Genomic DNA, 14,936 nt, shown 5'->3' with positions numbered 1-14,936 from the left:
ATATGCAGCATAAAGTGCTGATTTCAACAACAAAGCTATTTATACTTCAAAGGGCTCAAAATGATACTGCCAGAGATTGTTCCAAATAATTAACTTTAATTTGCCTTTTCTCCCGCACTGTTTAGATAACTCTGTATCATAATTTGGTCATCCTTTTCCAAATAAATATTTTCTATGCTTTTAAATATCGTTTCTTTTATGTCATTGTTTTTTGTCCATTAAAAGCATCTAAACCTTAAGAATGTGTACTCAAGTCCTAACATCATCTCCAATGGTCACCCTATCAAAAAAGGGCTCTCCATACCAGTAGCGGCTGGCATGACTCATGGGTGGGGGGGTGGTCGAGGGTCGCGCGGGGAGGGAGGGGGTTCAATAATTTAAAAAAAAAATGTTAACTTACCTTTCCGCTGGGCCGGGTCCGGCGTCTTGACTGCTCCTGCTCTCCTGCCTCCGCCAGGAACAGCAGGCAGTCTCCCTCCCATAAGCCAATCCCAATGCTCCAGTGGAGCGTTCTGATTGGTCTGGACTCCTCCCAGCCAGGGGTTGTAGGGGATGGCATGTTCTCCATGTAAGCTGCAATGCAGCCTGCATGGAGAAGTGCAGAGTGCGCATGACAGTCATGCGCATGACACGCATGACTAGCACGAGGTGCCGACCGACCAGTCTTTTCTCACACAGGAGTGGGCAAACCCTCCTGCCCTGCCTGGGCAACCCCACCCACCTGCCCGCCCGCCCACAATGTGCAAAGAAGCATAAAATGGTAATAACCAAAAGTTATTACCATTTTATGTTTTGGCTTTCTCACACTGTGAGAAAGCAGTGGGGCTACGCTCCTTTGCCCTATGGAGGAGCCGCCCTTGCTCTATATCCAATAGTCTTTGGATGCAGGCAGTTAAACAATTCTTCCCAAGCCATAGAACTTATGATTTAAGAGAGAAATGTGAAAAAGACAATTTCTAGACAAGGTAACTTTCACAATGGCCAGTCATAAAACAGAGCCATAGTAAGCATGCTACTCGTGCAGATACCTTTGTGACTGAGTTGAAATCACTTAAAAGCCAAATAGTCTCTCCTTCCCACCTCTCTCATTCGGACGGGCTCAGATGGGGGCTGGTCTTTCTCTGGTGCTTCCAGAGGGGGCTGCAGGCCAAGAGGTTGCTTTCAGGTCTGAATTGGCTGCCATCATCTGTCTCTGACATCCCTCATTGCCGCATTTCATCCCTAGCCCCATACTAATGGCTGCACCCGGTTGAGAGACCTGCTTGCTTATCTGACACAAAGCAGCACCAGTAGGTTGTTCTTCCAAGACGGAAACACGTACCACAAGTAAACAGTACTACTATGCAAGCACATGCCAGCAGTGGCTGGTGTGTGGGATGTGATGTTCAGGGCTCCACCATTCAGAAGAGGCAAGGAAGAAGATTGGAGCACATGAGCAGCTCACCTAAAGGCTGGCTGCTCCATATTAAGAGTTAAACAAGATGTTCTGGGTGCTGGAGGGTGAAGTACTGTGTATTTTAGTCCCAGCGGTGCAGGGGCACACACCCTATGACTTCTGGGTTCACCCTGTTCCAGACCTACAGAAACACAGAGTCTTCTGGGTGAAGTCAAAGATCGTTTATTGGCTGCAGACCAATTACAGGTATCCTAGAAGTACAACAGCGTGTATGTTCTCAGGAGACTGCTGCAAATCATAGAAACGGACTTCATCTTAAATACGCTTTTCCCTGCCTCAAGCATACATTCCTAGGTTTTATGATATGGTAATAAATAAGTGTACATTACAAAGAAAAGGCAGAGTCATGATGACCATCCCACATTCCAGTTCGGCCAGCCCACAATGATTTACACAGTAAGGTTCAGATCCCACATTTGATATCAATAGGCCCCAATAAAACACGGGCAGCTCCTGTTTTGGGAAACAAGTCATAAGCAGGAACAGTCAGGTGTGAAAGAGATTAGCCGGAGGCTCGTGTAGAATGAAAGGGTTTTATGATGGGTCAAACCCTGATGCTAATCACAGGTGGACGGAGGAAGGGGAGCTCGTGAGACCAGTTTGACCTGGGGCAGCAGAGCCAGCTGCCCAGGTCACAGAGAAGTCACGGGAAAGCACATGTACTGTGAGGCCCGTATTTGCTCCATTATAGCCTATGTGAGGGCAATGACAAGATGGCCACCGCTTCCAAAATGGAACCCGCGTAGTGAAGCAGAATAACGTGTACACAGTGCATTCATAGCTAGAACGATATATAAAGCACTCGTACATGCCGCATTATTCATTTGCGGTTTGCTAATACCAGATAAACAGGGGTAGGGCCCTGTCCCCTACGCGGTGCCAGAGATTAAAGTACAACAGACCCTCCTTTTGCCCTTACATAGGCAATCACTATACTCATCTTAATCCGAGTCCAGGTCGATGTTCACGAAGTCATGGAGATGTTGCTGTAGCATCATCCTATTACTTAGCTCGTCCCTCGATACAGGTTTCCTTACACATAAGGTAGCACAGAGGCCACATATCGCAGGAGTACACTGTATGCACAGACAGAACAGGAAAAGAATGGCTAAGATCATTCCAATGACCATCAGAACTTTCCAACCCCAGGCAGATATCAATTCCCAGAACCACCCCACCAGTGACCAATCTCCTTTATCCACGTGTATGGATTCAGATATTTTATGGAGTTTGGAGATGGCTTGATAGACTGTTGGAGCGTTATCTGGTATGAAAATGCAGCAACTAGATTGGATAACCTTACATACCCCACCGCGGTCTGCAAGAATAACGTCTAGAACCATGCGGTTCTGCAAAGTCATAAGGCGATCCGCTTGGAGCTCAGCTGTCAGATTACCAAGGGCACCAGCCGTTACATTTACAGTGGATTCAACCACACGTGTCAGTTGTCTCAGGTTCCTACTATTCACCATAGGTCCCCAAAACGGCAGGAAGCCCAAAAAGAAGTCTCCCGCTTCTTGACCGGCAGTATCCTCCTTACTAATCACACCTCTCACAACTCTGGTCTTGTGATAATCAGAGGCAGCAGTAAATGTAGGCGGTAGCAGATTTGCAATATAACACGTGCCCGAGAAATCAGGGGGCAGCCATGTATATGCTCGGTCATTGCAGATGAAATATGTGCCCTTGGCAGCCAAAAACGCAGGGGAGAACTGTGACGGGAAAGTGTACGTTTCAGTACAGTCACTTCTTCCCAGTTGAGCTCTAGGATTCTGACCATTACCCTGTAAGCAGAACCGACCCATGTGGGGTACGACCCAGATTGGGGATGAGATTTTTCGCTGTCTTTCACCCAGACTAATACTATACCCCGTCGCGTTCCATCCTACATAAGGTCTCAATTCTTCTTTGGGAATGGATGAGTATGCATCAATATCCCTACTCATATCGGCAACTCCTTTCGCCTTATTATTGGTGATAGGTCTGATGGAACGCGGTTGGCGAGGGGAGTACGTATCTAGAGCATAGAGAAACATGGTCTGGAATGCCCATGACGATCCATTGTAACTGTACGGCAACACTAGATAGGGAATACCCTTATTGATGGTATGTGGCATTAACCCACACACCCAGCAATTGGTCGTGTTCATTACTAGTTGGTGCTGGTGCAAAAGCTGGATAAACGAGTTATTTACGAACTCGGATCGTCTGGTCTGTTCGTGCTCAGGCAGAGGGTGAAAAGAGTGAGAGGAGGCAGTAGAAAGAGGTATAGGCTGTACAGTGGGCGCAATGGTCTTTTGAGAGGAGAAAAACACAAATCCTACGATGAACATTATTATACTACACAGCGCAAATAGGCACAGAAATACAAAACATTTACTTTTTACAATTCTACACATCCTTGCTTTAGAGTTTATGTCCTCAACGGGTCTCTCCATCTTAAAAAACTCCATCCTCTAAACGGGCCGCTCGCGGCGGATGAGTTTCTTCTGCTAAGGAGTACGCCTGTCAGTCCAGGGAAACACCCTAGACCAACCAGAATCGTTGACCTAACGTCTTCGGCCTGTACCCCAAAGTCTTTGCACCGCGACCCTGCGGCTGAACCCGGATGGTGGTTCGAAAAACAAAAATCAAGAAAGTCCTTCAGATGGGAGAGCCAAAAATGTCAAAAAGGGAATAGTAAAGAAATCTTTATTTGTCCATGGGCCTTGGTCTCAAATTATAGCGGAGACGGCCAGGTGCTGTTTGGTCTTGGAACAAAAGTTCAGGCTCAGTGGTGTCCAGTCGATTTGATGGTGGCACAGCCTCTTGCAGAATATTGTCACTCTCTTGGTCTGAAACTGTGCCTTTTATGCGTGCGTCACTGAATGGTACAAAACGAGGTACAATGTCTGTCTCAGAGTCGACGATACCCTCCTGGACCCACCGGTCATATGGCAAAGGCAAGGGGACTACTTTGCAGTGGGTGCCATGGATCCAGTGCTTCTTCCCTTTTACTCGCACCGCTGATCTCGTTGATAAAAGCACAAGGTGAGGGCCGATCCAGCGAGGCTCGTCGTTGCTCTTGCGCTGGAAATTTCGGACCAGGACCCACGAGCCAGGGTTGATAGGGTGTCCAGGAGGTTCAGAAGCTTGGGGAAGAGTATCATGTACCTGTTGGTGCAAAACACGCAGTTTAACAGTCAAATCATACAGGTAATCGAGTAGTACTGGATGCTCAATCTCACTAAATTTCGTAGGCCTCGGTACACCCCATACGTTGGCCGGGCGGCCAAAAACTACTTCATAAGGACTAAGTCCCACTCGTGAGTGTATGGTCATTCTGGTGGACAGGAGTGCTAAAGGCAGAGCATCAGGCCATTTAAGACCGGTGCTCGCCTGAATTTTGGCCAGCTTGAGCTTTAAGGCTCCATTGTAGCGCTCTACTAGTCCAGCTGATTGGGGGTGATTTGCAGCGTGGAACTTTTGCTTTATGCCTAAACCTTCACATACATTCTTCATCACTTTACCCACGAACTCACTTCCATTATCACACCACACCATTCTTGGCATCCCAAACCTAGGGAAAAATTCTTTTACAAGGGCTTTGGCTGTGGATAGGGCAGTGTTATCTTTCAGAGGATAAGCCTCTATCCATTTTGAGAAAGCACAAACAACCACCAGTACATATTTCAGGTTGTTGCATCTTTCCATGTGAATAAAGTCCAGCTGCAAGACTTCGAATGGACATGATGGGGGTGCAAAGTGACCAGCTGGAGTTGGGGTTCCCCTACCAGGGTTGTACTTCAAGCATACCATGCAATTCTTGACCACATTATCTGCACACTTGGGAATTCCAGCATTCTGCCATACTGGAGCCAACAACTTACAAATTCCTTTCGTACTGATATGTGCCATTCCATGTGCCATAGTAACCACTGGGAGCACATATGCGTCAGGTAACAACCATCGCCTATGTTCTGTCAGATCAATCCAACAACCATTCTCATCCAACTTACCCATACTTTCTCTCCACTTGCTTAACTCTTTCTCTGTGGCCTCAGCTTGAAGCGACTTCACACTCTCTATTGTGTTCTCACACATTCCAACATTATCTACCCATCTTGCGGGGCCTGCAACATACATTCTAGTCTTCACATTCTGTGCTGTTTCTTTCGCGATCTCATCAGCAAACGCATTCCCACGTCCAACATCATCTGTAACTTTCCTGTGCGCACTGCATTTCATGATCGCAACTTGCAACGGTAGGGTCAGTGACTCAAGGAGATCATTCACCAACTTGCCATTCTGAATTTTAGCTCCATGCGAAGTCAGAAACCCACGCTCTTTCCACAGTCGCCCAAAATTATGAGCCACGCCAAAGGCGTACTGGCTATCTGTGTATATATTCACTCTCTTTCCTTCAGACAACACGCATGCTCTTGTGAGGGCGATTAATTCCGCTGCTTGGGCCGAATTATGTGGCACTCGTGCAGTTTCCACGACCGTGTGTAAAGTCGTGATAGCATATGCAGCAGTCGTGTCACCATTAGGGAGCTTGAAACACGAACCATCCACCCATAAAGTACCATCACACTCAGTCAGGGGAGTATCTTTTAGATCTACTCTCCCTTTCGTCTCTTCCTCTGTTCTGAACAGACAGTCATGTTGCTCAATCTCATCTGAGTCTGCTGGAATTGGCAATAACGTAGCTGGATTCAGCGTATTGCATCTCTTTATGTGTATGTGATTTGATAACAGTGTAAGCTCATAGCCCGATAATCGCGCACTAGTCAAGTGTTGTGTCTTGGTCCTATTTAATAATGTGTCTACAGCATGTGGAACCATAACGATCAATGTGTTGTCCATTACCAAACCAGCAGATTGTCGGATAGACATTGCTGCAGCAGCTGTCGCTCTCAGACAGCTTGGCAATGCCCTCGCTACAGGGTCCAAGGTTGATGAAAAATATGCGCATGGGCGCGGTCTGTCACCAAAAGGCTGTGTTAACCCTGACAACGCACATCCATCTTTCTCGTGAACATACAACGTAAAAGGTTTGCTGTAGTCAGGAGTACCCAACACAGGAGCTGAGCACAATGCATTGCGCAATTCCACAAAACTTTTCTGGCACTCTTCAGACCATGGGATAGGATTCGGTGTGTCTTTGCATGTTAAGGCTAACAAAGGTTTTGCCAACAAGGAAAAATTAGGAATCCAATGCCTACAGTATGAGGTAATGCCCAAGAAAGCACGTACTTCTCTCTGTGTTCTTGGCACACTCAACTGTGCAATGGCTTGAATTCTTTCTGGGGTCAGTTTCCTTCCCTCCTTCGACAAGAGATGACCTAAGTAGGTCACTTCTTGTCGACAATATTGCAGCTTAGAGAGAGACACTTTGTGATGGAAAGCAGACAAATGGCGCAACAATGACAATGTGGCTTCTTTACATATCTGTTCAGTATCCGCGGCGATTAGTAAATCGTCCACGTATTGAATCAGAATAGCGCCACTAGGTAAAACAAGTGCATCAAGCTGCGCTTTCAAAGCTTGACTGTATATGGATGGACTCTCACAGTAGCCCTGGGGAGCGCGTTTGAAGCGGAAGCTTCGGCCTCCCAGACTAAAGCCAAAAATATCTCTGCTCTCCTTTGCAATTGGGATGCTAAAGAAAGCATTCTTTAAATCGATCACTGAAAACCATGCAGCAGAGGCTGGAATCATCGTTAACAAGGCAGTTATATCAGGGACATCCGGAAACTGTGGCACAACAATCTTATTAACCTCTCTAAGATCAATCACAAATCTGTAAACAGGTGGCTGTGAAGGGTCCGTTTGTTTTAAGACAGGTAAAATCGGACTATTGCAAACGTTGCCTCTTGTCTCTTCAATCACACCCTTGTTAATCAAGTCGCTGACAATGTCTAACAATGCTTTCTGGCCTTCATTAGAGATCTTGTTCTGGGGAATACGTGGCAGTCTGACATTAGCCTTTAAAGTCACCACGTATGGCGGTATCTCCAAGAGGCCCACATCATTGGGACCAGTAGCCCAAAGGGCATCCGGAAGGGATGACAATTCAGGTGGCATTGTATTTTTAGACAAGTACATTGGGGAAATCACTTTCTTGCCTAATGTAAGCTGTACTCCTGACGGTGAACAATACAGTGTAGCATGCAATCTTTTCAACAAATCTAACCCTAGCAAATTCTCACCACAACCTGTCGTCAGAATCAGGGGTGCTTTCAGCTCGCAAGGCCCAATAGAAAGTGACATGGGACTAGAAATCGGGTTCCTAACCGGGGCGCCAGAAAAACCTACTGAAACATTTATATCGCCAGACAAAGGTGCGCCAGGGAGTTTTGAATGCATGATTGAACTCTTTGCAGCACCAGTGTCTAGCAGAAAGGGCTCCGTTACATTTGCTGTAGTTACCTTAACATACGGTCCACTCTGATCCACTGGCACTGAAACAACTCCCTCTCTCTGTCTACGGCTGTCCTAGTAATCATTACTTTCTGCATCACCGTCCTCTGCATAATAATCATTATTGTAATACTGAGCCGTATTACTAGTCGCATTGGCTTGCTGATCAAAGCTATTAATGGCGCTTTGGGGCGGAAGAGGACGCGCGTTCTGGGGAACACTTCCACGCCCTCTGCCTCTAGGAGCTTGCTGACCACCCCTACCTCTTGCGCCATACGCATTACCGTTCCGCTGCATTAATTTAGGGCAACTATATTTAAAATGACCTTCCTCTTTGCAATATGAACATTGGTTGGGACCTACAGGGACACGTGGGTGATAATACCCGTTCATTTGCTGATTGTTCTGTAATTGTTGGGGTTGGTGATAAACACCTTGGGGTTGCCTATAATTATTCTGACCTCCACGTGGCGGATAGGCCTGCTGCAAAAGGACCTTCGTCTTTAGTTCCATCGTTTTCTTTTCTGTTCTATCTTTCTCGTCTTTATCTCTGTTTTCATAATACTGTGCAGTAGCCAGTATTTGCGCTGAAGAGGAAACAGCCCAAGAACTTTCTGAATCTTTTAACTTTTTACACAGGTCAGGAAGTAGATTCTGCACAAACTTATCCACAAATAACCGTTGGCCACCCTCAGTACTCATATCTTGCCCACTGTGGTCAACAAACGTTTCTTCAAACCTAGTAAAGAAGTCTGACACTGTCTCATCTTTCTTCTGCTTGCATGCAGATAACTTGTCCCAATTTACGCGCATCGCGGGCATTATTGTCTTCATATACGTGATGATTCTACTAGGCAGTTCTGCTATTAAAGGCTCAGGTTTCGCACCACCAGTTTGTCTAGCATCAGCAGCGATGATGTTAGCCCATGTGTCTCCTAGTTCTGCAGCATGATCCGTATTACGTATGGATCCCCACAAAGGCTGTGGAACCACATTCCCAAACAGCATATCTACATCAGCCAAATTCATTACACAAGATTCTGCAGTCTGTGACAACTCCTTATAATAACCAGTAGGGTTTTTACGGGGATCAGGCAATGACTGCTTAAGTGCTAACACCTCAGATCTTTTCCATGGAACATGTACCCAAATACGCTGGAAATGTGCTACGACAGGTGGATTAGCATTTGCATCAGCGGGTCTCCAAACTGGGGGAACCTCACGCATCGGATATTGGCGTGCTTTTACCCTCTTTCGCACAGAAACATCAGGTTCAAACAACGACTGTTGACAATCATCATTCCTGAAGGACAATACAACCGCAACTGCTTTATCTACCTCGCGATCCACAATTATACCAGTTCCAAAGTCAAACCTCACTCTACACAACTCATGCGGGCTCGGGTCTTTACCACTATCCTCCAATTCTTCACAGAGAATTTCGCACATTTTCTCAAACACATATCTCTGTTTTGGGGCATCCCACTGATGGAAAACGTTGACAACTGATTCCACATCATACAGTGAAGGGAAAACAATCCATCTACGCGCCATGCTATCTATTACCTTTTTCTCATCAGGGTTAGGCAATTGACTACGCAGTTGCTTACGCTGTAAACCAGGAGTCGCACCAGATGACTCAAAGAGAGGCGACATTAATGTAGTAACCACATTAGCTAAGCGCTGTCGCGCTGAAGGAGAAGCTGAGGCGAAAACAGGGGGAAAAACAGAGGGAAGAAAAGAGGATGCAGAAACAGGTACTGGAGTGGTGGAAGGAAGAGTGTCAGGGGAGGCAGCTGCTGAATTAGGCAAAGTCGCAGGAAGCGCGGGGGCAGTCGGGAACACAACTGGCGGCCCTTGAGAGGGCTGCGCTATATAGACAAGAGCCGGCTGCGCAACAGCTGGCGGTAGCGGCAAGGCTTGCAGTATATTAACTGGAGGTGGCATATTCACAAGCTGGGGAGGTGCCGTGGCATTTTGAGCATACGGGGGTGGTGAACTCAACAAATGCGACATCAGGGGATCTTTCTCCTTTTCTTCTAACTCATTCTGCTTAGAGTGTGGTAAGGCTGGGTAACATTTGTCGATCCCTAACTTACGCTGCCTGTGCAATTGTTCATTCATCTGCTCCTCCTCATTATCTTTAAATTGTACAGCTGCTTGCATTACTGTCATACCTCTCTCCCTTTTATTCTTTTTCGCTAGCTTAATTTCCTTCTGTTTAGCTTCCTTTCGCCATAAGCGGAAAGAGTCAAACATCGCCGGCCGGGCTTTCTTTTTGAACAATTTAATTTCCAAATTATCTAAAATATCGGTATCGAAACTACCATTTTGGGGCCATTTTAAAACACCGTCTTTCCTGGTGTAGTGGATCCATACTTCGTTATATGCAATGGGGCCTACGCCATGTTTTACATAGAGCTCATAAGTTGGAGTTCCAACCGGAGGAACCGGGCATGATTCCTCCAGCTGGAAATCTTTTCCACAACCCAAACAGAATAATCTACCAAATATTCTAGAACCAGGCATCTTTGCTCACTAGTCTAGATCCAAACGTCAAAGGATTATCAATTACGATAGTCTCGTGAATACACGAGTCCTCTGGCTTTGGCGTTTGCAAACTCCAAATTACCAAATCAAACGATCCAGAGGGATACCAAAACAAATGGGAGATGCTCCACTTATACTTAACTGAATATTGCTGATCGATGGCGTCACCAGAAGACTCTCTCGATTGTTTCGCTCTCTCAAAACTCGTCAAGGGTCCAAAACAGGTCGATTAATCAGGGCAGCAGTCCTTCGTAGCCGTCGGGACGTGGAGAACCTCGCAGAAAAGACTTTCGGACCACGTCGACATGCAGGGGTCGATGAAGTGGCGGCCTTCCTCCGGAATTTCCACACGAAGCTCCTCACGAACCTCTGGCTTGGACTGGTACCGCTGAAATCGTCCCGAGTTGGGCGCCAAACTGAAGTACTGGGTATTTTAGTCCCAGCGGTGCAGGGGCACACACCCTATGACTTCTGGGTTCACCCTGTTCCAGACCTACAGAAACACAGAGTCTTCTGGGTGAAGTCAAAGATCGTTTATTGGCTGCAGACCAATTACAGGTATCCTAGAAGGACAACAGCGTGTATGTTCTCAGGAGACTGCTGCAAATCATAGAAACGGACTTCATCTTAAATACGCTTTTCCCTGCCTCAAGCATACATTCCTAGGTTTTATGATACGGTAATAAACAAGTGTACATTACAAAGAAAAGGCAGAGTCATGATGACCATCCCACATTCCAGTTCGGCCAGCCCACAATGATTTACACAGTAAGGTTCAGATCCCACATTTGATATCAATAGGCCCCAATAAAACACGGGCAGCTCCTGTTTTGGGAAACAAGTCATAAGCAGGAACAGTCAGGTGTGAAAGAGATTAGCCGGAGGCTCGTGTAGAATGAAAGGGTTTTATGATGGGTCAAACCCTGATGCTAATCACAGGTGGACGGAGGAAGGGGAGCTCGTGAGACCAGTTTGACCTGGGGCAGCAGAGCCAGCTGCCCAGGTCACAGAGAAGTCACGGGAAAGCACATGTACTGTGAGGCCTGTATTTGCTCCATTATAGCCTATGTGAGGGCAATGACAAGATGGCCACCGCTTCCAAAATGGAACCCGCGTAGTGAAGCAGAATAACGTGTACACAGTGCATTCATAGCTAGAACGATATATAAAGCACTCGTACATGCCGCATTAATCATTTGCGGTTTGCTAATACCAGATAAACAGGGGTAGGGCCCTGTCCCCTACGCGGTGCCAGAGATTAAAGTACGACAAGGGTAACTGCGCATTCGCTGGTCCTCTTCCACCTACTAGAGGTCCGCCACGACCGATAACTGCCCGCCTGCTCAATCAGAAGGGCAGGGGTACAATTCTGCACCTAGCTAGAGACTGCTTGGAGGTACATTACCAAAGGAATCTAATTTCACTATACTCAGACTTCACCTAGACTGTCCAGGCTACCCCCTACCGCCAACTATCTATAATAAATTTTGACAACAAAATTCTGGCTATGCTACTAGGCAACAGATTGCTACCATTGGTGCTGGATATTATCCGACCTGACCAGTCTGGTTTTGACCCTAGGCGTAGCACATCTCCCAACCTTCGAACTATGTTTGCGCTTATGCACTCCAATTGACCCCTAATTGAAGGTGGTGGCAATCCTTCTTGATGCCACCAAGACGTTTGACTTTCTGGAGTGGCTCTATCTGTTCGAGCTGCTGAGGCGCCCATGGGCTCAGTCCCCGGTTCATCAGCTTGACTGAACATCTTTACTTGTCATAGTGCACTAGACTGTGCATAAACAGTAAAGTGACGGACTACTTTGCTGTGACCAGGGCCACCGGCAGGGATGCCTTTTGTTTCCGATCCTATTTGCCATTGTAATGGAACGGTTGGCAGCCCTCCTGTGGCAGCATAATTCACACAAGGGTCTTGCCTTTCGAGATATTGGTATCCTGGTCTCCTTATTCGAGGGAGATATTAGATCTCTATGTCAGCAATCTGCAGATTATTCTGTCTCTCGTATTACAGGAAGTTCTACAATTTTGTGCGCATTCTGGTGTCCACATTAGCTGGTCCAACTCCATACGTCTTCCACTTACCTCGGTGACAGACCGCTTTGATATTGAATATCCCATACAGCAGGTGGAGGAACCGGCCCTATACTTGAGTGTTTGGGTCAACACAAATAATGCCGATATCTTGAAAGCTAACTATGGCATGTTGATGAGTTTGCTCAAAGAGCAAATACCAATTTGGACCTGTCTGCTTGACTCTATGGCAGATATAATTGCGATCACAAAAATGATTGTACTTTCTAAATGTCTCTACTTGTTGATTAAAATCCCCATACCCCTCCAGTTGCACTTCGTCCGTCGACTGTGTACTCAACTTGTGACACTGGCCTGTGCCGGTAAACAAGCAAGGGCTAACTAAAGAACGCTGACTTTTCCCTTCTAACAGGGTGGACTAAGTGCCCCGGATATGGCACTCTACTACTATTGCTCCCAGGTGCAATTAGCACACTTCTGGATTTATCCCACTCTATTCCAGCAGCACTGTGCTGTTGCAGTGGACAGTGCAGCACCATGCCCACTGTAAATGGTGATTTACCTTCCCTCACACGGACAGTAATTGACACCGTGGCCTGTACAATCTGGGCATGGGACCGACTTCGCTATCGAGCTTGTGCACCCTGCCTCAAATTGCCTAATGTACCCCTGAAGGGCCACCCTCTGCTACTGGTGGCTGTAGATACTGGGGTGTACTGTTAACTCAACCAGCTGTAACTCCTCCTTATTGGCGACTTTTTCCGTATAAGCAATTCCTGTCATGCCAACATATACTACTTGACATTTTCACATACTATAGATTCTAGGCGGCCTACATAGCCATACACGATATGTTCCTCAAGGCCTCCCATACCATTCATGCACTTGACATGCTATTGACCACCACCACCACTCAGAAATTGATTTCACATTTTTATGGGACTATTCAGACCAATGCTCCTTTGTGCACCCAGAGCATTTAATAGCTGGGCGGCAGACCTAGTTCCCTCACTCACAGCGAGCCAATTGCTGTGGACTAACCAAGGTGCTCTCCCCCAATTATAAACTGCACTTGCTGCATCAATCAATCAATCAATCATGCACCTCTGCCTTCGCCATCAGATGTATCATACCCCTGCCCAGCCGTACCCCATGGGTCTCTTCGAGGATGCGCGGTGTCGAAGATGCAGAGTAGACAATGCCTCCTTTCCTCACCTGGCATGGAACTTCCCGAGTTGGCTCAGTTTTGGACCACAGTCTACAATACCATCGCCACTATCCCTGACCACCATCCCGGTAAGACTACCCTGGTGGCTCTAGTGGGCCACGTGAAGGTGGCCCCCATGATGTCCAGCATCTCACTGCAATGCTCTTGCTATTGGTGAAACGCAGAGTTGCAATCCATTGAGGATGCCGCCTCACCCCTAAGCTCAGTAATTGGCTGTTTCATGCGGCAAGTTGTCCCAAACAACTGACTCTCTATTGGGAGTTAATGCCATTACGAGCTCGCCCAACCTACATCTGCCCCCCCCCCCCCCCCCAGTCCCCTATCTCTCCTCCCTCTCGGAACCCACTACAACTGTAGATGGGCTACACTCCCCCACTCCTAAGGGATTTTCTGTCCTTTTGGGGGAGGATGGCTCCCCAGTCGATGCATGACCTGGCCTCGAACACCGAATCCACATGATGTGCCTTTCTCTCCGACCTTCTGCACTATGCATTGAAATTTGGGGCAAATGCTACTCTATATTATACCACCAATGATCGTTACTGATTGCAACCTTGAATACCGTGCTATAACTGTTGCTCTACTTGTTTAAGGTCTCTGTTTCTTTTAAAATATATTAATTTAAAAAAAATCCCTGGGCTGGCTCATGCTCCGCTGGTGAGTGTTTTCTGGTTCGCTTATGTGACTGCTCTTTTTTTTAACTATTGGTGTGGTGATCACATCAAGCTGTCTGCACCGTAATCTGGCCATCCATATTATGGTAATCCATGCCAGTCAGCCCTCCATTACTCTGTTGCATGGCAAGTTGTCTTCCATCTAACTGGCCGCTGCACGGAGCGCGATGCGAGGGGCGACTGCTCCGTGGCTCACAGTGGGCAATAGAGGTTGATCTGCAAATCAACGGGGGGATCCGAGCCAAGGATCTGGTGGCTTGGCTCTAAGAGCCCGTGCACTAGCTGAGCCCTGAAGTGTTTTAAAATGTAAAAAAAAAATGTCTTTAACTTGCGGAACTGTTTCACCTTATTAAGAGGCATTTTGTTTCAAAATTTGAACTAAGATTGAATTTAGAAACATTCCTGCCTCCCTGCCCTAACAACAATGCTATCAATGAACAAAGAGACAAGTTCATGGTGTCCACCGGACATGTGTTCTAGTTTCTTTTGAAACATGAAGCAATGTTATTTTCTATTAAATATAAGATGTTTTTGCACAAAGCATATCCTGAACTTTGTTATTTTAAGGTGCT

Source organism: Triturus cristatus, chromosome 7, assembly GCF_964204655.1.
Source record: "Triturus cristatus chromosome 7, aTriCri1.1, whole genome shotgun sequence".
NCBI classification, from domain to species: domain Eukaryota; kingdom Metazoa; phylum Chordata; class Amphibia; order Caudata; family Salamandridae; genus Triturus; species Triturus cristatus.
This window is presented reverse-complemented; position numbering follows the sequence as displayed.